Source organism: Diuraphis noxia, unplaced genomic scaffold (genome assembly GCF_037042655.1).
Source record: "Diuraphis noxia isolate RWA-SAM2 unplaced genomic scaffold, SU_Dnox_SAM2 contig0002, whole genome shotgun sequence".
In the NCBI taxonomy this organism is placed as follows: domain Eukaryota; kingdom Metazoa; phylum Arthropoda; class Insecta; order Hemiptera; family Aphididae; genus Diuraphis; species Diuraphis noxia.
The window spans coordinates 13,728,654-13,754,855 of NW_028301712.1; the positions used below are offsets into that span (position 1 = coordinate 13,728,654).

At 29.6% G+C, this 26,202-nt stretch overlaps 1 protein-coding gene across 1 annotated transcript in view; it reads left to right on the plus strand.

The window, feature by feature from the left end:
• Positions 1-26,202, plus strand: part of Sema1a (semaphorin 1a) — a 181,459-nt gene that overhangs the window by 75,663 nt on the left and 79,594 nt on the right. The window lies entirely within an intron of this gene.

Here is a 26,202-nt window from a genome sequence, read left to right on the forward strand (position 1 = left end):
AAATTGTTGCTAATAGGATTGTTAAACCAACGGACAGGAATAATGAAACAAAAACGAAAAAGCGCTCGTTATCTAATTCACCGCCACAATCACCTACAACAAGGAATATAAATAAATCAAAGAAATTCGTTACCCCCAACCGCTATTCCATTCTCGCACAAGACGATTCCGAACCTATTATCGCCGACGACACCGATACCGTCGAATCGCTTGACCATCAAAATCCGGCGCAAACAAATACTACAAACGATGCACCAAAAGAAATTTTGCCTCCGCCTATTTTTATCAAAGGCGTAATCGACTTTTTCCAATTAAGGAACAGCTTTATCGAAGAAATTGGTCCAAATAGCTTCTCGTGTAAATCTACTTCAAATTACCTGAAAATTCAAACAAATAATCCTGACAATTATAGAAAACTAATCCACTTCTTAAAAGGAATCAACGCGCAATTTCACACGTATCAACACCAAGCTGACAAACCACTCAGAATAGTCATCAGAAATCTACATCCCTCCACCCCAGTAACTGACATAGCATCAGCAATTGAAGAGGTAGGGCATTCTGTCAGAAACGTGATTAATATTAAACACGCCCAAACAAAAATACCACTTCCCCTGTTTTTCGTCGACCTCGATCCACAAGGAAGTGACAGTGATATTTTCTCCATCACTAGTCTGCTCCACACGAAAATAAAAATAGAAGAACCTCATAAAAAACGCCAAATCCCTCAATGTCAAAACTGCCAATCATATGGCCACACTAGAACATACTGCGCACACAACCCAAAGTGTGTAAAATGTGGAAACGATCACCCTACTTCTTCCTGTGTAAAATCTCCAGACCTCCCAGCAAAATGTGCCCTTTGTGAAGGAGCACACCCTGCTAACTACAGAGGGTGCACTATCTACAAACAACTATCCCAAAGACGCTCCAACATCTCAAGTAAAAAATCAAACCTCCAGCAGCCATTCAGCTTCAAAACTACACACCAGCCCCACCACCAACAATCAAATAATGAACACCTGCCAAATCAACGTACGTATGCTAATGTAACAGAGGGTCACCCTCCTCTCAATAATATCCCATCTCCAACTAATAACAATGAACTATCTTTTTCAAAATTCATAGAAGAATTTAAATCAATCATAAATCCTCTTATCTCTCTTCTCACTACTCTTATTTCAAGTCTTATTTCTAATAAAAATGCCAACTAATAAAATAACCTCAAAGTCCCTCCTCATCCTAACATGGAACTCAAATGGTCTAAAAAAACCGCAGAGACGAGTTACTAACTATCCTACAAAATAATAGAATAGATATCGCTTTAATCTCTGAAACGCATTTCACACATTCATCACACATCAATCTCCCAGGCTTTAATATTCTTAAAACCAATCATCCAGACGGCACTGCTCACGCAGGAGCTGCTATCATAATAAGATCAACCTTACTATTCTACCCCCTACCACCATACCAAACAGATCACTTGCAGTCCTGTGGTATTTCCACAACACTCGACAACATTCCCATAAACATTTATGCAGTGTATAGCCCACCACGCCACTTAATCACCAAAATTCAATATGAAAACTTCTTCAACTCTCTTGGCCAAAAATTCATAGTCGGGGGTGACATAAATGCTAAAAATACACAATGGGGCTGCCGCACAAATAACCCTCGCGGAAATATCATTAACGTCTTAGCGCAATCACGGAACTATAAAATACATGCTCCGCGCTCACCAACATACTGGCCCACATCCCCAAGAAAAAACCCAGACATTCTTGACATATTTTTAACCAGAATACCAAACAATCTTCATAGCATAGTTACCAACCTAGACGACCTTTGCTCTGATCACTCATCGGTTCTCCTTACAATCGACTCTATGCCTCCAAATAAACCAAACAAACCTACACTAACCCAAGGCACTATGGACTGGATAACCTTCAGATCTTCACTTGAGAACAAAATAAACCTGAACATAAGTCTAAAATCTCCCAATGATATTGACGAAGCAGTGAACTTTCTCACAAAATCCATTCAAGAAACGGCATGGTCTTGCTCATCCCCTCCTACCTCCAAAAACACCACCAAAAACCTCCCTCTCTTTACTAGATCTTTAATAGTAGAAAAACGAAAAGCCCGAGCAACTTGGCAGAGAACAAGATACCCATCCGACAAACGTATATTCAATAATCTCACAAATAAACTCAAAAGACACCTTGCCCAAATTAGGTCTGAAAACTTCGCAAAACATCTAATATCCCTTTCCTCAAGTGACAATTCACTTTGGGAAACTACCAGGAAAATACTCCGTAGTCAACCTCCAGTTCCACCTTTAAGAAAAGCAGATGGAACGTGGGCAATAAACGACACTGAAAAATCGAATATATTCCGTCACCATCTGGACTCTACATTTAAACCACACGCCGATACTCTCTCCACTAGTCAAATTCACAAAGTAAATCACTTTTTACTCTGTCCATTACCAATGGATCTACCTCCCAAACACATACGACCAAGTGAAGTAAAATATACCATAGACAAATCTGCTCGAAAAAAAACCCCAGGCTTTGACCTAATAACTGCTGAAGTAGCTTCTCAATTACCTAAAAAAGTTATACTATTATTAACTCATATATACAACTCTATGATAAGACTAACTTATTTCCCCACTTTATGGAAATTCTCGATAATAGTGATGATACCAAAGCCAAATAAACCTCCTGATATCCCTAGTTCCTACAGACCTATTAGCCTACTCCCACTCTTCTCAAAAATTTTCGAAAAACTTATCCTAAAACGTATTATCCCAGTTATCGAATCAAATACTCCAAACAACCAGTTTGGCTTCCGTACCAATCACAGCACTATACATCAAGTCCACCGCTTAGTAGATAAAATTTCATTCTCTCTGGAAAAAAAACAAATATGTACTGCTGCATTTCTAGACATGGCTCAGGCCTTTGATAAAGTGTGGCACCAAGGCCTCCTTTTCAAACTGAAATCTATCTTCCCACCTTACTACTACCTATTATTCAAGTCATATCTTGAAGACAGACACTTTGCTGTGCGCTCTGGCTCAGCCTTATCTGAAATAAATCCCATCCATGCTGGAGTTCCCCAAGGTGCCGTAGCAGCCCCACTTTTATTTAATCTATACATTTCCGATCAACCCACAACTAACCATACGATCACAGGCGATTTTGCCGATGATAAAGCCATTATGGCGCTTCACTCAGAACCAGAAATAGCGTCCAACCTCGTACAAATCCACTTAAATCTACTCCAAACCTGGTATAAAGATTGGGGAATCAAGATAAACGAGTCAAAATCCACCCACTGCACTTTCACTTTAAGACCAAGGAACTGCCCTACCATAACCCTTAATGACTTACCCATCCCACCCACACAAAATGTCCGATATCTCGGCCTCCACTTGGACCGTCGACTAACCTGGGCCCATCACATCCACACCAAACGTATCGCACTGAATAACCGATCCCGTCAACTACGTTTCCTTCTAACATCTAAACACATCAATCTTAGCAACAAAGTACTTCTATACAAACTACTACTAAAACCCATATGGTCATATGGTATACAACTCTGGGGTTCGGCCAAACCATCGAATATAAAGAGAATTCAAACATTTCAATCAAAATGCCTTCGACAAATTACCAAAGCACCCTTCTATGTCTCAAATGATACACTCCATAATGACCTCTCTATTCCAACAGTACAACATGTAGCCAAAACTCTGTATAAACGATTCCATTCAAATCTCTTCAACCACCGCAATCCTCTAATCTCAAACTTATTTACTCCCAGAATCCCAGGTGACCCTGGAAGACGTTTAAAACGCAAATGGTGTCGGGATCTCCTGACTGAATAAAACCCATCCACAATCTCAAGAAGTTCCATCGCTGGATGGATTCTTCACTCAAGTCATCAGTCCCTTTTATTTTATTTTATTTTATTTTATTCTATTTTTTATCAACACTTATACTCATTGTAAAAATATATTTACAGATTGTATAATAAAACAAAATATACTATAAAAAAAAAATTTATTATTAGGTATATTATGATTTGGATGGCATTCTTATTTATTTTTAATGATTATATAGACTTCATACTTATATTATAATATGTTTTTATAGGTACGTATGAAAAAATAAAATTATAAAATTGTATTATTTCATATACGTACTTCTTTTTTTTTTATTGTAATTCGGACTTGAAATGGAATGAAAGACCACTCAAAAACCTTCACATTCTATACTGTGAGCTAAGTACCGGCTTATTCATCATTATTATCGCTTACATACAAATATCCTTCTAGGAAGAACATTTTGATGTGATTTAGATTTTTGAATCAAATGCTATAGTCATCTAGCCTGTGTCATTACTGTTTATAGTTTTCCTACCGTTATTTATTTATTTATATTATAATCTGATTGAAATCTACTTAATTCCAAAAGATTTTATATAGATTTGTAGACTTGTAAAATAAAATTGTTATAGACTGTCTTCAATACGAATCAAACATGATTCATGGACTCATAAAATAAATAACAGATGATTGTATCAATCATGTTCATCTAACGGATTGATTTGAAAGATTTATCATTAAGAGTCCTATGAGAAGATATTGTTGATGCCTATAGGTCATACTTAACGTGATAGTTATGTGGAGTAAACTAAAAGAATCTATCTGGCCTTTTGCTTATCTTAGAAAAAGTGATGTAAATAAGTAGACCATTCAGCTGTAAATTTTTTAAATCGTTTTTTAATTGATTTTGAAATTATTTGATTTCAAAAATGAATTGCCAATTTCAATTTTCAATCAATTAACAATACTCATATGAACTAAGGTACATATAATATATAAATACCTACCATTAAATGTATTTTCATTAGGTACCTTTAAATAAAAATGTGAGTTACACCTAATATTAAAAAATAAATACATTTTGAACTAATTGTCTCAGTTTACCAATAAAGAATATATGAAATGTACTTTCAAACATAATTTGAGATTTTTTCACACAATTAGTTGTAGGCGACTATATTTATTATTTATTGATATTCAAAATAATTATTGTATTAATCTATTAATCGTAAGCTTATATATTCATCTTATTCTACTTTGAAATAAGAATTGTTATGTAGGTAACTTTACCAAGTATTATGAGATTTTTTTTCAATCGTTATTTTCATTTTGAATGTATGTCAATATAAATATATGTGTACAAAGTAGTTATTTTAACTCGCACGCAGTTTTCTTTTGTATTGCATTTTTAACGACATTCACGTGAATAGTCTGCTGGCTTTTGGACTGCGGCAGAGTATTGCATAATACCGAGAACGAAAATAAAATAAAACGATATTATATAATATAGGTACACTGCATGTCCGTGTAGGGTTGGACGCTACCGTTATTGATTTAAGAGAAAAGTTTGGTATTGCCGGAGATAGAAGTGCAGGAAATAACGGGAAGTGGGAAAAAATATGTGAGCGTTAGGTTATCGGCGGATATTAAAATAGTTAGCACGTGAAAAAAAAATGTGTCTGAAGGCCCGGAAGTCCCGCCAAGTTGCGTGAGTATGTGTGGACGTGTAAAATATTGACAATAACGGAGAAGGTCACGCAACTTCCGAGTGATACGATGCTATATCGTATCGTTTAATATTCACTGCCGATTTACATGTATAAAAAGCAAATATCGAGTGAGTAAGGAAAAAGGAAAAAAGGAATTATGTATTCTATTGAATTTCGCAGGGTCAACAGTATAATATCACGAGCGCTGACAGGTTCCATCTATACCTCGTCGGTTATAATATAAAATGTATTATGTAAATATCAGCTGAAGATGAATTTTTAGTGCAATGTATACAAATCGTTATTCAGGACACAATTTTTAGTTTTATTTTTCTGATTGTCTTTGTCATTGTTGTACTCGTTTGTTTTATTAATTATATTATATATCGGATAAATAATTCGTTATCGTCTAATTTTTCATTATAAGTCGCTAAATAACACACGTCTCTTATTAATTGATATTATGACGCTCGTATCATTATTATTATTACTATCGTCACGTATGGATTTTACTGTATATGATATACAATACACTAAAATGTACAAACGCATACGTATGTAAGTCATACACAATTTTAAGCATCCAGTTTAATGTAAATAATACATTTTGTGTATTCAAAAAAAGAATACCGCGGCATGTACATTTTTTTTTATAAGATCGAAACTATTGTTGTCTTTTGATTTTACTGGGAATAGTGTTATGTAAATATTTAAACGTATGCCTTATTACAAATAGTTATATAATCACTTGCAGGACTCGTTTACCTTTTGTTGCTTTTAAACTAGGTATATGTATTTAAGCAATATAATATTTTTTACTGATGATTTCAGATCAAGCATTTTTGATTTTTTCTTCTAAATGTCATGTTTTTTGTGTTTCAAATGCATTGTTATCATTGTGAAACAACTGTGTTTGTCTTATGTGAAATTTATTTTCATATTTAAAACTCTGTTATAAAAAATGGCACAGGGACAAAATGAAATTGCTGTTTGCTTGTTTACCATCTTTGTCTGTTTACTTAGTATTTTTGGTGAAAACAGTTTACCTTATCTCCTGCACGGTTACTCGCTGTGTTTGATTCTATACTAGTGCGACTCTTATTTTTCTCATATCGTCGACAATAAAATCTTCTGTATTTAATCTATCTACGTTTCCCATGCTTTTTTTGCTGTTCATTTTTTTATATCGGTAAGTACCTACGTATTAAGGTGCAACATTAATTTCATATTACTCATTATTCGATGGCAAAAAGTCCATTATTATCAATAGATATAGCTACTCGTTGTTTGACAAATAACTTCTAAAATATGGAATTAAATGATAATACATTTTTAATGGCAATACACTCTTAATTTTTGATAATATACTTACACACATCAATAAGTGTATACCAAAATAAGTAAATATAACTTCCATATCATTTTTAAATAGATGTGTGTTACAAATTACGGGTAGGTACCTACACTGTGAAAATGCTTTTTATGACGTGTCTGTTATCTGTTACAAAGTCGTAGGGCTGCGGTCGGGGGTTTTACAGAGCTTGTAACATTGTTTTATTGAATCCCGTCGGGAAAATATGAACGGTTTGGGAGGCAGGTGGAAGGGATCGATGCAGTTCACAATGCAGGTATATATAATTATTTTTATACGTTTCTATATCTATCTCTGTTGTTCCGACGCCATATTTCCTGTTTAAATATTGGATGGTAAATGTTACTCTTTAGTAACATTCGAATCGTTGTCATTAACGTCAACCAATGTCATGCAGTACGCTATTGAATATTATATTATCAAACAAATGAATACCATTAATATAAGGATGTATATAATATGTCGTGTGTGTTTATGACTTTTATGTCATGACATTTGGAAATATATTTGTATGTATATATTTGTAATATTTATGATTAAAATTTGTGATTTCGTTACTCTATTATTCCTTGGTCATTGTTATTGATCCTATTTACATAACCTGATAATGTGATGAAGTATCTAATATGTCTAAACAATTTAAAATTGTATTTCTGTGTTTTTTTTTACTCGGTATTTATACCCAAGAAAATATAAATTCTGGTTAGGTTCTGTTGTATTTTTTTTTTTTTTTCTTAGAAAACAATGTCTTACCTTCCTATATTATAGCGTGATTAATTATTTATCCTCGAATATAAAATATAACTCTGGAACATTAATTGCTTGTTTATCGTGTTCACAAAAATATGAAACCATTTTAAAATATGTTGTATAGGTACATTGAACTTGGAGTACTTATATTGTACAGGGAAAATAACGAAATCATAACTCTCGTATTATAAATGAAACAATTGAACAACTATTACTATATATTTTATTATTATTAAATTCAAAAAAAAAAAAATATGTATATTATAGGGTAAGTAATGGGGTTATTGAAATGTGTACGTTTATGTTTAAGAAGATATTATAATGAAAATTATAATGTGTCATGAGAAAAATAAAATTTAATATATCATGATATTTATTATTTATTATGGTATAAATATCATGATATAATACTTATATGGTACTTATACTTGATGATATATTCCCTAGTGTTTTGTTTAAGAAATTAATGTAGTGATATTTAAATTATTATTGATTTTTAATTCATACTTTAATTCGAATGGTCTGTTTGGTTAATTGATAAACAACATTTTTTAATATTGACCTTTTTCACAGTGATTGCAATCATATTTTGTTCTCCCTTCCATAGTTATTGATTTCTTCACGCTGTCTTCCTTGTTAATTTTGATTCTGCTTGTGACAAATCACTCAGATTTTTGTAATAATTAATGGCTCGTTATTTTCTGCTGTACACAAATGCTGCAGCATGCACTTCCGACAAGGGCGGTGGCTATGAAGTGATGGAAAAGTTGATTCGGCCGATAGGGTGAAAATTCGCTGTTTTTTTTCTGGCTTTGTTTCTGCCACTGCTTGAAGCTCGTGAATCTCCAGTCCATTTCTACTCCTGTCCTGCTAGTCCATTGACGTGCGGTATGTGTCAACACGAAAAAGCAATTACCGTGGTAATCTGTCAGTGCAGCCGCGCGAATAGGACGGAGTTTCACTGTTATTCGGCGTAATTCGAAGCACCCTAATCCTTAATTTCTTCATTTATTTCGGACGCACGCAGTGTTAAATTTTTTTCCAAGTCAAAATGATTCTCGTACTATTTAATGTTTTTCTTTTCAATATAATTTTATGTATATATATTTTAATAACTTGTATAATATGTTTAATCATATTATTTCAGGATTTTTATCGAGTTCAATATATATAATATTTTATATAAACTCATTTGACTAAGTAGTTTGTGTGTTTGTGTATGATTTCATAATTTCATCAAAGGTTTTATTGGATTTCGCTTATAATATTGTGTTTTAAACATCATAAACACTAGACAATTACTATTCTATCATATACAATATTAATATATTTAATACCTATGCATTATTTGTGTTGACTCGATTTTTAGAAATTTAATTCTTAATTGTATTTTTTTTCTCAAGCTAATAATTTATTATTAATTTAAATATTCGCTTGATTAGATAATGTTATAGTATGATGTTGTTTATATCTGTATATGTGTTATCTTATTATATTATTGAAATGAAATTAGGTATTGATAAGTGATAAATATTCTAATTACTCATAAAAAAAATGTTATAATAATAATTATTAGAGTATAATATGTAGTATATAATAATGTGTGTGTCTCATGTTATATTAATTTATCAAGTAAATATGTATGATGAGGTCGTACTCAATTTGTGTTCTTGAAATACGAAACGCTGTTTTTGACGTTATCCGTTATCGTTTCATTATATTTAAGTGTAGACGTGCTGTATCACTCAAATGCATTTTTTCCACAGTAAATGATAGTCTCGAGTATTTTGACATCTGAGCCTTAGGGTTATTCTCCAAAGTGTTTTACAAATGCGATATTCATACAAGCTCTTTACCCATTAAGCATTTAATGGTGCAAAAAAAAAATGATCAAATATTTTAATAGAATACTTATCATCAATTAACTGTATCTTTTTATACGACATTGATTTACAATAATTTCAGGTTAAATTATAAACTGCATTACTAATATATATTTTGTTTTTGTTTTTCAGGTAAGTTTCGTGTTCATATGTAATAGTGCTTGAGTGGACATTGTTTTTGCGTATAAAAAGGTAGATAAGTGTTCTGAGTATAATGACTTTTGTCGACTGTTTTATAGACATTTTTTTTTCCATTTTTACTTTTTAAGTGGTTTAAAAGAGTTGACCTATATTTAAACTATTTGTTTTTTGTATCCTATAGAAGCTTGGTATATGGTTTTTAAGCTATTCATTTGTTAGACTGTTAAGCTTGCATTTAAAATATTTTTAGTTGTAACAACTTCAGAGAATTTTTTATTTAGTTGGGTATTTGATAAGCTTTTGTTACCTCATTAAATATTTTAATGCTTTTTCTGTTACAAAATAAACATTTTTGTGATTCTGTTTAGCGTTAATAAGATGTTTAGAGAAAAACTAAAATATGTTTTTTCATATGACTATTATATGCGAGATTATATTATGTAATATATTTCAATATTTGTAATTTATTACAAAAAAACGGTGGTTCCTGGTTATGAATAACTTATAAGTTATAGTAAACTTATAAAATCATAATAAATATCAAAAAGTCGTAGTTGGTGAATATTTTTTGAAAAAAAAAAGAAGAAAATTGTGTGTGGTGCTTACAGAAAAATGTAGCAATTATTAACCATTATTGTTCTTGTGAATATTGTTAACGATAAATATCGGTTATGCTGTATATTTTGATCATAATTATTTCTTAATCATATTAAATATTAAATATCAAAATATTTGTTCACTTTGCGTTGTAATACTTACTATTTACCATCTTATTATGTACTGCAAGTCTAATAATAAGTTACATGTAATTTTAACACTTCCCTTAGGCAGTATTAAGATGAAATGTAAAGGATTTGAAATTTAAAGGCATTTCGTTGATGTTCTTCACTTCCTCTGGCCATATTACAGCCCATGTGTAAAATGAGACATTCTAAGTGGTATACAAAACACCGCCTTGTGCATGACAGATAATCGGATTTATACATTATAGAACGTACAGATTTACTACCGTTTTACAATTTCATACTCTTTCTATGTTTTTGTTCTTTTCATTTGCTTCTTATCTCTCTCAAATCTTAAATAATAGTAGATTTTATACTTTTGATAACATTATTAACTTTTTTCTAAAATCTCCTATGAGTATATACAATTCTCAGCTGTTTATCTATTCGATAATTCTTTTACTTTAAAGCTTACAGTTTTGTAATGTAAAAGTTGGATTCGGCTTAGTACATTTTATTATAAATATACACATACAGTATATTTATGTATATTTTTAAATATTTTTCGAACATTATTTGATAACCATGTAACATGTTTTATCTTTTAAATCCCTTCCAGTATTATTTATTTGGTGGTGTAATTTCCACTATGTGTTTTCTAAATATAGGTGCCTCAAAACCTTTGGACACATGATATGTATTTGGTTTTATGTAGAAACCTATGAGGCTTACTGTAAATATTAATAATTTATAAATGAACTTTAAATGTATTTCTTTATTATAATGTGGCCGTTTTGCTTAACGTTTTGAAATTGATGATTTACGAATTTAATAAAATTATTATTATTATAACGAGATAATATAAATAAATTAGTAATAATAATATAAATTCTATACTTGTTTTTTAACATACCTACTATTTTTGTAAACGTGAATTCAAAATGAAATCTAAGAAAAAATATACTAAAGTTTGATACATTTAAGAAAGCATTTAGTACTAATTTTTGTTAAGTTTTTGTATCACTAATGTTATTGTAAAATACTTAACATTCCAAAATGAATATCAAAATGTATTACTGAATTTAAAAAATATTATAAATATTGTTTTATACATCTTGTAGGTATACATATACGTATTGTATGTTTTTTATGTGAAAACCCCATAGTAGGTGAAGTATTATATTATTTCAAACAACTTACTATTTTATGCTCTAGTTATTATTATTTGTATTTATAATTACACAAACATAAAATATCTAACGATCAGTTGTTAAAAGACAATTTCCAATATCAGAGTAGTTAAATTTTAATTTTACAATCAGCTATCTCTTAATTTTTATTACTTTTAAATTGCATTGCTTTGCATTTTTTTATTTTTTATTTTTTAGTTTAATGATTAATATAGAGAATTCACTGTATAGTACACGTAAGCCAGATTTTTTGCATTGTTCTAAAAAATAACATATTCGATTTATACCGACATTCATACGTGTACAAACAAACGGGGACTAACAAAAACTCGGTTTTATTTACCAAGTACCTATTTCGGTGTAACCGAATGTGTGACAAATGATATACACTTTACAGTATCAGTCAGAACTCACGTCTTAATACCACGAGCTGAGGGTTTGGTGGATTTTCTATTGTATCAAAACATACTGCGATGCGGGTTTGTTGTGTGAATCAAATGCCATTCGTAGTTGTTGTGTATAAGAAGAGAGAGTGCAGACGACGGAGCAAGACGAACTAGTCGAGATGAGTTAGGAAGAGAAACGAGCGTAACTCATATTATTATAATAAGATTCCTCCGGGGATAAAGCAACCGACCGACGGAAATCTCATCCACCGTTTCCATAAATAATTTATTATTTTGGATATACACGGCGGCGGTGGTGGCCAGAAATATGGCATAACGTTGGCGGTTATAAATCATTTTAAAATGTCGCTGCGAAGCCAAAACGGAAAACCGTTATCAAATATTTGTACAGCAGAGAGAGATAGAGACAGAGGCAGTGCCGTAGTTGTGTATATCGTTACTCGGGTGTGGTTAGGATGAAGGGTGTTGTGGTGTAGAGCAAACGGAAAGAAAGGGATGTTTGCATTGGAGACGTGCCCACAACGATGGATAATATTAGGGGAAATTAAATATTTGGTATGGCCTGTAATCCGATACAATAAGGTAAGGTAGATATACCGGCAAAAACTGGAGTTTCGTTCGTTGTTTGTGTATATTTTATACTCATTGCTATTTAAACTTAATGCTTGACACCATCTAGATAGAACATTACCATTGTTCGCAACATGTTTATTCTTTTAATGGTATTCGGGCTTGGATTATAAAATTTAAAAAAATACTATTCAAAGTGTGTTTTATATCATAAAATACTTCTATCGAGTTAAATTGTGTATGCTCGAAGTATCTAGGTTTTCATAAATATAATAATACGCACATATAAGGGGGGCTGCAATGCATCATTATTGACTGTAATCTGTAAACAATGTAAGTGCCTATATCAATTCCTAGGCAATGTCTTAAAAACAATTAATTTAGTTTTTTTCGCGTGTGATTTGTATGACGTATTTATTTTTTATTTTTATTTTTTAACAAATATCATTAAATATTTTTGCCAACCATAATATTCGTATTCTCATTTCTCATATCATTTAAAAATAATGAGTTTGATAATTTATATTCTATAGGATGAACAAATCTAATACCCACCTACATAATAATTATCTGTGATATAATTAAGATAATATATTGATATATATTAATTTATAATGCTGGTAGTACTTTTTTTTAAAGATTTGTATGAATAAGATCATTGACTTAAAACTGAAACAAATAAAAATCGTGTTTGATAATGACATCGTTTAGGACTATAGATTGGCACCGAATTTTGGCAGCTGTTTTGTTTATTTTCATTATTATTATTTTTTTATTTTAAAGACCAAATTTTCGCCATCAACACCCATTTATGAAATCCCTTTCTATTGAACGCTATGGATTTGAGCCAGACTTTCTCTGTGTAGGAGTGTAGGATTTCTATTCTTAGTGACCTTTATTATGGCCTTATTGGGCAAGTAATAATAATATAAATAAATTGATAGGACTACTTAAATCACATGGAATGTATTTAGTAATAAAATTATCATTAATTCAGTTATATAAATGTGTATATAGCTGTATAGTTATAGTAGTTTTGAAAATCCCAATATGACCAATTTTAATCATGAATGGAAACAATTTGGTCTACTGATTAGATAAAATTGAAAACAAAATCCAAGATAATTACATAGAATCTAAATATGTGATAAAATTTAACTATTGGGTCTGTTTGAAAACAAAGCTAAGCGATTTCACAACGATAAAAAGCCACTGCGAACAACGTCCGGAGAATTGGTAGGCCGACAAATAAATAAAATATAAATAAATCTCGGGGCGACAATAAAGTAATACTGGGATGAGAATAAGAAGAAAGAGAGAAGAGATATCCTCTCCCCCGAGAGTATCCGGGCGCCATTAACCCTCTACCCCTCTGTCCATAAGCCAGCTTTCTATGAATTCCTCACCCTCAGCCAAATTGCCCGGTCCATTTTGCGCAGCTCGCCGCCTAAAAACGTTTTTTTTTTTTTTACTCTCTCCTTTGCATACACTTTTAAGACGCCATCTTTAGCCCTTCAAAGCGCTTATAGGACTGAAAGTTTTACGAGTTAATGAGTACAGTAGAGTGCTTTGACATTGGACCAAAGTATAAAAAAAATAATACTCTTGTGAGTGCGAACCCTAGTCGTGTCAAAATAATAATAACGATAATAATAAAAAAATGATTTGTGTTGCCATCCTAGAATTTTTTCACGCTTATCTTAATTAGTACACTTAATATAGTATAAGTTATAAATTTATCCCATATTATAACTTTTTTAAAGATTTTCCGGGTTCGAAAAGTTGCTGCGAGATGTGTTTTAAAATGTTCATCGTTTGTTGTCTGACAATAATTTAGATTCTAATTATTTCTATACTGTTTTATTTTTTGTTTACATTTTAACTTATGACACAACTTGGTATTTTGGATATAGTGAGTTGAACATAATGTATTCACAATTCACATAGAATTTACCTACATATTATGAAATAAACGTGTTTCTTGACAATCATTATACAAATAAAATAGAATATTTAATCTATTATTCTAATATGAATTCTTTATGTTTCTCAAATCGTAAAGAACCAAACACTATTTATTTTGTATACACATAAAATGTCGTCAATTTATTACTTATATTGTTGTGTTATTAAATTTAACTTGTTTCAATAATTTAAAATAGAGGAAATGGAGGTATTATAATATATATTCTACAACCGATAATGTTGTTTCCAAGTTTTCGGCTAAAAAAAGATTTTGTGATTTTGTAAAAGATTTCGTTTGAACGAAAAATGATAAAAACGTTTCTTGTAGCATGCAAAATGTAATATGTTATTGAGCGTTAATGAAATGAACACGTTGAATTTCATTAGAATCAAAAATTGGGACTCAATGCTGTAAAAAATATGCAGTACACTCTCGTTAATTTAAACCGTTTGACTTTGTTATCAATGCAGGAGAGGTAAACAATTACTCCAATATCTGCTGGTTTCGAATAAATTTGTTATTTGATTTTCTTTGACTTATATTAGAATTTAGGAATCTCACTTTGCACATTTAGGTGAAAATCAGATTGCAGCACATATAACATATTTTTTCTTCTGTTGTCTTAACGTATTCTTCGTTCTCATATTGAACTAATAATTTCTGAGTAACAGCTGTCTCTTTAATTTTATTTTAGTAATTTTGTTTGCTCTTCCTCGTCGTTATTTTTGAGATTAAATATAATAATATGGTATATTGTTTACATTCCTGTAACGACTCCTATAGGAAAAAGCGCTGCAACTACTGATAAGCAACCGTTTTGCATTAGACACTTCCTGTTTTACCACGGATTACTGTTCTCCCTCTTCCATCAGTTCTTTGCCATTCTGTTTACCAGACATTGTAAACTTTTACGGCCTTTGAAACGGTTTCACTCCCTACCCTAATAAATTAAATTACCATACAATCCTCTTTTCTGGGGAGTATGAGTTATAGTAAACAAATGGTTGATTGAAATCATTGTTGCTGATTGATATAATATTTGTAATGGTATCGTATAAGAAATACATTCCATGAGTTTTCTATCGTTTTAATTTTATAACTTTTATATTAATGTTGGTTTTAATTTTATTATATAGGGGATACATTATTATTTATGAATATAATGGCGTGTACTATATCTATACCTAATAAAAGTGTTGTACCTATAGATCGAGAATGTTTCACTTTATTAATAATATATATTATACAGTAATTAGTAATATTATTCAGTGAAACTAATCCATTACAAAATCTTATGTTAAAAAAAAAAAAATGCATTATAGAAAAATGTATTAATTATAATTAAATAATGTTGATTCTAATTTAGTTTGCTTCTCAAATTCGTTAAATAGAAAATTATGTTATTTGGAAGTTCATTATAGGGAGTTTAATTGTAATTATTTTCATTATCTAATGTTGGTTTTTTTTCTGACGATACTGTAATATCAGCGTGAACAACCAATCAATCTTTTTTCGATTCAAATTTTTAATTTTGTCTAAAGTCAAAGCATATTATAACTCAAAAAATAATAATTGACTTATATAATATAGCTGTATGCATTTTTCGTCATATCAGTTATAAAATATTACTAGTTTGGTTGTATCTCCTAAAATATAAATTCTATATTTCATTGTTGTCAATCATAATATTTTTTTAAATGATTAGCAACGAATGTTTTTATTTTTGTTTTTTGTTAACTGCGTACAATTGTACTTGTTTAAATTTTAATTATTAGTTGTTATTCATTTTATGTACGTTAACATAATTACATAATATTGTAGAACCTATGTTAAAATGTAATATTATTATTACTAACTCTAATTAAAATTTTTTTCATTGAATTAAATTTTTCTTGATTGATAAACCTACTGCAGTTTCATAAATCTTTCTGATACAAAACATTATTTAAAATTATTTTTCGTGTACACAATTATTTTTTATAAAATAACTTTATTGAAATTTCTAAATTGTCTTAATATAAGACAAAAAAATTTCATTTCAATTATATTTAATGTATAAAGAAGAAAAGTTTATTTGCAGTTTATATTATTATTATTATTATTATTATTATTATTACTAGTAAGTAAGTTTTTTGTAATATGATTTATAAGACCAGAGAAGTTGATCTGGTGTATAGTAGATGTCGAGTAAAATACAGTATTTGTGTAATTATTTAGTATCAAAATTGAACGTTTTATTAATTTCTTTAATTGTTTACTATATATATAAATCAATTTCTGTCATTCTACGACAGATACGTAATTTGTTTTTCTTTCTCGTAAAAATCCATTTCACCTTTTGTGTGTTTATTGACAATGATAATTTCAAGTAGAATGTAACGCAGTTACAAGATAAACAATTATTGTGTTTGTTGTGTTGTGTCTGATATGGTTTAAACTAGATTACTTTGCAGTGTGCTTGAAAGCTAATTACATTAATTGCATACGGTTATTAATCTACGTGTGTGTTAGAGCAAGTTAATCTAATTATACAATGGGATACGCCTGGGTTGAACCCAATAGGTGGGTTAAATAAAAATCCATAAAATGTAACATTAGCTAATTCACTCACCGCGGAATTGTTGGTACGTGGTTATGGGAATCGAGTGACTCTAACGTAGTGGTCACTGGTCAGTCAGTAAAGTTTCAAAATTAAAGTATTACACTCAACTTATTGTGATTCTATTTTATTCGATTATTTTTGGTTAATTAAATTGTATGATATAATATGCAGCTAATTATATTTTTTCTTCTGATTTTTAAATAATTGTATGATTATTAAAATTGTCCAATGTCAAATAATGATTCTGTGCATCAATTTCAATCATAATTGAATGGTAAATATTATGTATTCATTGTTCTCAATCATTGAGTTGGATTGAAAACGATGAATAGACGTTATACACGTTGTACAATAAATCCATTAGGTTCTAAACTAATCGTCTTTTAAAGGAAAGTCTAAGAAAAATTATTTATGTTTTAAATATTGAATTGCAGTCGAGACAGAGTTCATCGACTTGTGTGGATCACGTTAGTTCCGTTTCTACACTCTATAAACTGATGTTAATGGCGAATTTATAGACATTAAATTCGTTAGATTTAGGGTGGAAAAAAAAGGAAGGGAAAATGATTTCTATTCCAATAAATACTGTAGTCTGTGAGCGTTTAGAAGCTTTTAGAGAGTTACGTCTCGTCTTTGCTACTGGCTACTACTGCTATTGGTGAATGAAATCAACCAAGTGTGAACATATTTTAAAAGAACAGCCGTAATTCACTTAAATGGCCTCGTTGTATTTACTTTTAACATGACGGGGTGTGCGAACTTCACAGCAGTAGGGTTATTGTTATTGGCTACCAACAACGACGTTGGTCATCGTTGTCAAGGTTAGTGGTTTTTCATACTATACACTACCCATGGATTTCATTATATAAAACGAATAATAATATATTGTGTTTAGTGGGAAATTTTCATTTTTTTCCTATTATCTACAATTTTTTATTTTATCTCTACTCTTTGATTACAATACAATAAAAAAAGATTTTAAAAGTATTGTGACTTATTCTATATTCACTAGGTATAAATCATAATTATTTAATATGTATCTATTTACATTTCTGAAATCGTTTTAAGCACTTTGGAATAGAAATTTGAAATATTTAAAAAACTCTGTACAATAAGTCAATAAGTAATGTTTATATAAATATTTGCTTAGCCTTTAAAGTTTCTATGATTTATTATTTTCTGAATTTTACATTATAAGCAAACTAACAGATTTCTCCGAAAAGTGGCGTTGTGTAAATATTCTAGTTTTGCTGAAGTTTTTTGTTTGATTTTTTTTTATTCTTAAGAAACTTACTGAGATTTTTCTATTTTTTTCCTAGATAAAATCGTCTATCAGATACCATCGGTTAATTTAACTGTTAATAAGTACCTATATTTCATGCTCCAAAACGTGGTGACAGGGATACAAAATAAAACACCAAGTTGTAAAATTTATCTCGATCGGATGGAGAAAAGTCATTAAATTATAAATGATTGAAGTTGGTAACCTCCTGCCGTTTTAGTTTTAGGTTAAATACTATATTATATCGTATGTTTTTTTTCATTTGGCGACTTGCTGGTTTTGCTTTGTTTTCAGTGCTTTATTGTTATTTGCGAGTTCCTATCATAACTTCAAAGAATTTTCGTACCCACATTAAATTATTCTTTCTATATTCAGTAATATTTCATACATTTACATAATTTATGGTATATATAATGCATGGTGTTCACTATTATAAAATTTAAATAGATGTATCGGCTTATGAAAAATAAAGATTTCCCTGATATTCTAAAGCACTACCTATGAGAGCTTTACACGAATTGATATAATATTATGTTCATTATATGTGCCCTAAATATAAGCATAAACAAAGTTTTTTCTTATAACTTAATATTTTTCTTTATATACACATTATTTATTTCATATAGATGATCGGGTTTTATATACCGATTCGTATCAGAATCATAAAGTATATTTAGATGTCTGTTTGAACTTAGATCGATTGTCCAACGTTTAATTGTTTTTTGCTTTTATATATTTTTTTGTGCTTTATTTTCTGCGCTTCAAGGGCCGGGATACTATTATAAATAGAAATGCTGAACGTAAACCTGCAAACTATGCCATAAAAATAAAACGGTTAAGTACAATAAAAAATAATAAATATTATGATGATGATACGAATGACCATTGTACAGTGGTAAGGGGAATGGAGACTACTTTAACCCGTATCCCGTGTGCACAACGCAACTTGTTACCTATTTTTTTACTTTAGTATAACGAGCTGAATTATATAAAGTTTTTATGAAAATAATAATATTTCTTCTTAATTATAGGTCATGATAAATAAGAGCACTATTTTTTTTCATCCATAAATATTGAGTTTACGATCATTGATCTGTATCTCAGTGTAAACTTTTATGTTTCTTTAAACCGGAATTAATATATTTACTATAATTTTATTATATTAATATACGCTGTGTAATGAGAAAAAAAAACATTGATACCAATTAAATGTATGACAAAATTTTTGAAAATATTATGGTTAATATATAACTAAAAAAGGGTGTAAGTGGATATCGCTCTGCTATACTGTAGGTTACTGTAATGGATAATATTAAATTTATATTTAATGATATAATTTATATCTACCATATGTCATACTATATTAATTTGTGATTTAAAATTTTCGAAGCCTATTAAAAAAAAGTTTACATATTGGTTATAGAAAAAAAAATGTATTTCATCTGTTAGGCTTTTCCGTTACACTATGTATATATTATGAATTATTCATTTATTGAATTTACATTATATAATATTGCCATGGAAAATAAAAATGATATATTTTCGTTGTCTAACTTTTCCTAGTCCAACCATTTTTATTCTATATCATTGAACATCGTAAAACTTAAGACTGCATTGATGATGTGGGCACCTTTATCACATTGTAATGCATATAGATAGTTATCTAGGTAATGTCACTTTACTATAATGTGTAATTAAACCCTGGTTTGACAGTGGCGATTCGTGAAGACCCTGCAGTCTGTGGTTTCCTAATATTGCTTTAAAGTAAAATGTTGTACCTATTTTGATCCTAAACATTTATAATAAATTATAGGAAGATCAAATTTTAATTTTAACTTTTGAGTTAAGCGAATAAGTAAAATCGTCTTGAAAACATGGTGGAAGGATATGAACGATATTTAAATTGTTTTATATAGAAGTAGGTACATTATTATTTTTGCTATTTTTTTTTCTTGTATATACTTTGAATGATTAAACGAAGAACTTTCAAAATTTTTTATTTTAAATATATTGGCTTACTCTAACGATGAGCGACCTATTATCTTCCTATTGTTAATATATTTAGGATTATTGTAATTCTGGATAATGCTAAACGTTCAGTGGTTTGTCATAGAACACAATTTTCGAACTTAGACCTTTCAAGCCATCATTAAGCCCATCATTCCATCTATTTTGAAGCCTCAACCGTACTCTATTGTGTAATACCTATTACATAACTAATCATACTTAGATAGATATTTAATGATTACACGTTAACTCAAGACTTATTATCGTGATTGAAAATATATTGAATGGTTATTATATTTGTTTATGATGTTCATCGTTATTTTTTGTACTCAGATTAAAATATGAAATATAAAGGATTCAAGTTTTAGGTCATTAATCTAATCTACATAATTTGTTTTCAAGTCAATGTATAGATAAAGCAAAATATATTTATCTGAATATTTTCCACTCAGATATCAGAAACGTTCACTGTCTGCTTTAGAAGTGTCTACGTATATACTTTTCTACGGTCTGTATTATTGCAAAATATGATCGTATTACGTATAAATATTTGAATCTTTAAATTCCTCGAATTTATTTTAAAAACAGTATACTACCACTTCCAAGTAAAAGGCATTTCCATAGTTATTGGTTACATAAAATAATAGTATCGATTTTTGTTTGTAAGTTCAACCATGAGTTAACTCTAGGAAAATTCTAAAAGCCATACTGAAAATTAAAATTGTTTAAGTTATTATAAACAGTCGCAATGTACTGTTATTTATGTATTTCTGCGTAAGTGTAATTGTATTTTTTTAATTACATATTTATGATAATATAATTTAAAATGTATTATGAAGAGCAGGATAGTTATTGATAATGTTTATTATCATATTCATTATTCATTGAATTCAAATTTAACACATAATTTATTAAAGTGACTTACTCAATACTGAGAGATACACTTGACACCTGCCGTAGGTACAGCACAGCGATTACTTGCTTGCCGGCTTTTTATGAAATTTTATTATGTAGTATAATCGTGTTTTAAATTTGAATTTTATCAAAATGAAACTCGAATATTAAAACAAAATACATCATTATTTAGCTTTACGGTGTGTTAATTTTCACGAATTCTGGATAAATAGTGTTCTTGGGTATTACATATAAAATATAAATGTATCTCGTTAACACGATGACTAAATAAACAGATATGATTGATACATTACTGCGCGCATATTTTGTTTTTCCTCAGACTTAGAAGAACAACTAAATATCATGAAAAAAAGTTATTTTTGCAACAATTGAATAGGTATTTTACCGTTTCTGCAAAGTTTGAGGAATATTCACTTTATAATTTATGAATATACCTACCTTACTCATACGTCAATACCGGTGCGTGTACCTTTGAATTGGTTCATGGTATAAATAGCTTGAAATTAATCTAAATGTTTTGAAAATTGCTTGTGTATAATAAAGTGAATACTTAATAGTAATTTATTTATCTGCGTAGTGTCAATATGATTCCTAAAAGTCCATACGAATAAATATGTTTTGTGCTACCTACAACAAAATAACTAAAATCATTATTTGTCGTACAGATATCCAATAGCGTCTAAAATTGAACTTAAAATATCTTCTTTTTTTTATCTATTTGTGTAATTTTGAGATTTTTAGGTTTCCCTAAGAAAAACTTACGACGAACCTTGCATTCAATTTTTATATTACATTTTGACAATCATCATTGTATAACCGATATATTTACAGCTCTGCTCAGAAACTGAAATTGAACTGAATTCATATGAAATTATATGTAATATAATTTAAAACATGATCATTTTATATAATATAATTATAACATCTATATATATGTATATAAATTTGTTTGCACAAAATTAATAATAACTAAACTAATATAAATGGTTAATTGCAATGCATTGATCATTAAAATGGCGCATGTCCAATAAAGTTTTACAATATTAGTAACACTATTCACTATAATACTCATATGGGTACGTATAAATAGGATGCACTCATCGCATATAGTTAATATAATATGTATGTATACTTTGCTGTAAAGTCAGTGTTTAGACAGCACAGACCTTTCAAGTTCATAAAATGGTACGACTGGTGTATCTATTTAAGTTGAGTTCGCATTTTATGGTTTTCGCAATAAACGATAAGAAATCATCAATTTAATAGCGTTGCTCTCAATATTATTGCAATTTGCAATATCGTAAAAAGCAATATTTTGTATCTACACAAGTTACAATAAAGGTTTATTGTTGAAACTCATAATTTTACATCATTGTTGGTGATACCGCGTTACTTGCGATAACCTAATAAACAATTATTTATACTGTTGCAGTATATAGTATTATAATATAATAATATATTCATTCGAGTATAGATAAGGATCTGGAATTATCATCGTTTTTGTATTTATATTTTATATTTATGTTTGTATAATATACATACGTTAATATTCCCTTACTATTCTTTTTTATACCAAATTGATTTTTTACTTAAAATGTAGCTCTGTGCTTCATATACAATACATAAATAAATAGGTAAAAGTTAAGTTTTTTGACTAATCAAAGTTGTTGTTTAATGAACAGTGTGAAAAACGTATGTCATTTAATTTTAAAACAGTACTTCATTATTCTTTTCTCACAACTAATACTTATTAATAATAAGTTATTATGGTCAGTTTTTGTTCATAGACATAATTGTTCCTATACTTATTGAATACTTTTTACTATGTATTATTGTCTAATTATGTTATATTTAACCATGTTCTCGACATTTTGTAATTGAGATTTCGTAACCATATGTTATAATACCTATATGAAAATATAGGTTAAAATAGTATATTTTAACATTGCGTTTAGCTTTTAAATTTATTTTAAAAAATGTATTCTTTTTTTAAAAGTCATGAGGACAATTTAAAATATTTTTTTGCTCCTGCTAAAAAACATCTACTTTAAACTTTTATGAAAGTTTTGCCGGATGAAATCGTTTCTTGAATATGAGTGGCGTTTGCTGAAGAACTAAGTGAATGGAGTTTGGATAAAACTTTGATAGCGAACACGTTACGTTAACTTTGTAAATAATTCGTTGGGATGTGGTAGCGGGGTCAAGAATAATATAATCGACTTAAGAACTTTGAACCGTACACTCACAGAGATAGAAATATGTTGTTGATTCCTCACGACGATTATCACGAATATTGTGTCTGCAGGCCATCATAGTGTTTTTATTTTGCGAAACATTTGTTAAGTTACCACTTATCAGTAAAAACGTACCAAAGTCTTATCATCAGTTCTTTTACTTGAATTTTTTTCAGATTTATTATTATTTAATATTAATAGTATTATGGTTTAATTTTTTATTTCTTTAGGAATACTCTCAGATACTTTATTTTTTAATATCTGAATTTAATTGTATCACTAGTGTGATAGTTGATATGAGTTTAATCGATTATTATTGCACCTATACTTTCAATACTTTCATAATTTTTAATTAGTTTTTTTTTTTTAAATTAAATTTTGTCTGATCACTAATAAATAATAGTGTTTAATAATATTGATGATATATTGCAACTTCAATAATATCGAAAATGAAAAATATAATTCAATTCACCCATTTATACAAATAAATTATTATTATCGTGTTTGACACTCATTTTTTTGACGGTACGCTTTTGTGTCATATGTATGATCAAATAATTTTCACATCAGCTCAATTCTAGTCACCAACAGTGGTTCGTTATTTATTCAATTTATAGCTCTAAAAACTTTGATTTTTTGTTGTATTAATATTTTTTTTTAACTCTGATCAAATATGTAGTTATTTGATATCGTATCACCCCCATTTTCTGCTCCCCTAGTAATACTTACCCTTTTATATTAATGTTTTTTTATTGTAATAGCTTTTAGTTTTTTTTTAAATATTTTTTTGTATAGATAATAATCGCATTGTCTATATATGTTGTACAATTCATATCTTACTATAGTATTTTATCACCTTTTTGATTGTTTGTAATTACTAATTTGTATCGATTTTGGAAGTAGATGTTAAATCTTTTTTTTCATGTAAACCCTATATATTTTAAGCCCAGTAGAACACAACATTGTAATGATATTCTAAATAATATTTTGATTCTTAGTCGTTACTATCATATTTATACATGTCGTAAACTTGGTAGTGAAGAGAGTATTATCATTGAGTATAGATAGTATACACTATAGTATATATATACTATAGTATATATATATACTATACATATATACTATATATATACTATACACTATAGTATATACTATCTATACTCAATGGTATTATTCATTTTACTAAATTATTATTTGTCATGAAACTCAATAGTCCTTCATAGACCTTGTAGTCTGACATAATTCATAATTGTGTATTTGATAACTGGAGTAGTAGCTTTTAAATGTCTTATTAATAATTGTTTGGTTATATGTATCTATATTGAAGGTTAAGCTCATTTTGGTTTTGTATTTAGATTATTGGATTGGATTATTGTATTAATTGATTTTTTTTTTGTTTAACTGAATTGCTGCCTCTATGTTTTCATACCTCAACATAAATAATTTTTGAAATTCCTTTCGGTCTCTGAAATTTTTTTTTTAAACGTTTGCTGTCGCTGACAGTATAGATATACGCTCTACTGATATGCTACATATACGCGCTCCGAGGAGCTGTCGGATTTTGAATACTTTTCATAAGCGCGTGAAGCCAACCGTATACAACATCCCCTAGTTCGTTTATAACTGATTTTAATTAATTCACCCTCGTCCCCCTAAGGACGGATGGACGGGCGGATAGACAGACAGTCACGTCGTCTCCCCGCCGTGTGCATTATTGTATGAATGCATATGAATATTTTGGCGTTTAGACGATGAGTCGGCGCCTCCATTGTATATATATATATATATATGTATTATATAGGTACCGAGCCCTTCTGCTCGCTCGTGGTTGCCGGGTGGTCGTCGGGGTCATGATGGGTTGAGTGAGGCAGCGGTGTCGGCGTAGTGTGGGTAAGGTGGCGCGTCGTGATGCGCTCTCTTGACTTTCGGAGGTTCCCTGACCACACTCCGTCCCTTTTTTGACATTATTAGAACGCCAATGGGGATTATGCTAATTCTCGTTGCTGCTTCTGGTTTCGTTTCCCGGAGGACCCTGGCGTGGAAAACTCTGTTTTATGCTCGTTGATGAATAATGAATAATATGCATGTGCGTAACGATAATTTTTTATTTTTTATTTTCTGTTAAATAATAAAACAAAATAACCCTGGAAAATAAATTGGATGCTCGAATAATTGTATCAGTATAATAATATCATAATATAATATATAATAACATATGTGTGGTGCCAATTGACCGGAATGATATGATCCTTTCATGTAGATGATGTCTGACGGTAGCTATTTTCGCTTGTTGATCGAATAACAAATCATATATTTCCTACTGAATCGGATATCGATATCAGATGATACTCCGACACGACTTGACTTAATCTCTCGCTTTAAGCAATACTATGCAGCGTATATGAATTTACGTTGGCGACATGATTATGTATCTCTTGATACGGTGTCGGTAAGTTTAATTACCAACCGTTCTTTGTAGAAATAAATATACCTTGATTTTAGGATTTAACGGCTGGTCATTTATTTATACAAGTAATATATTATTTAATATTTG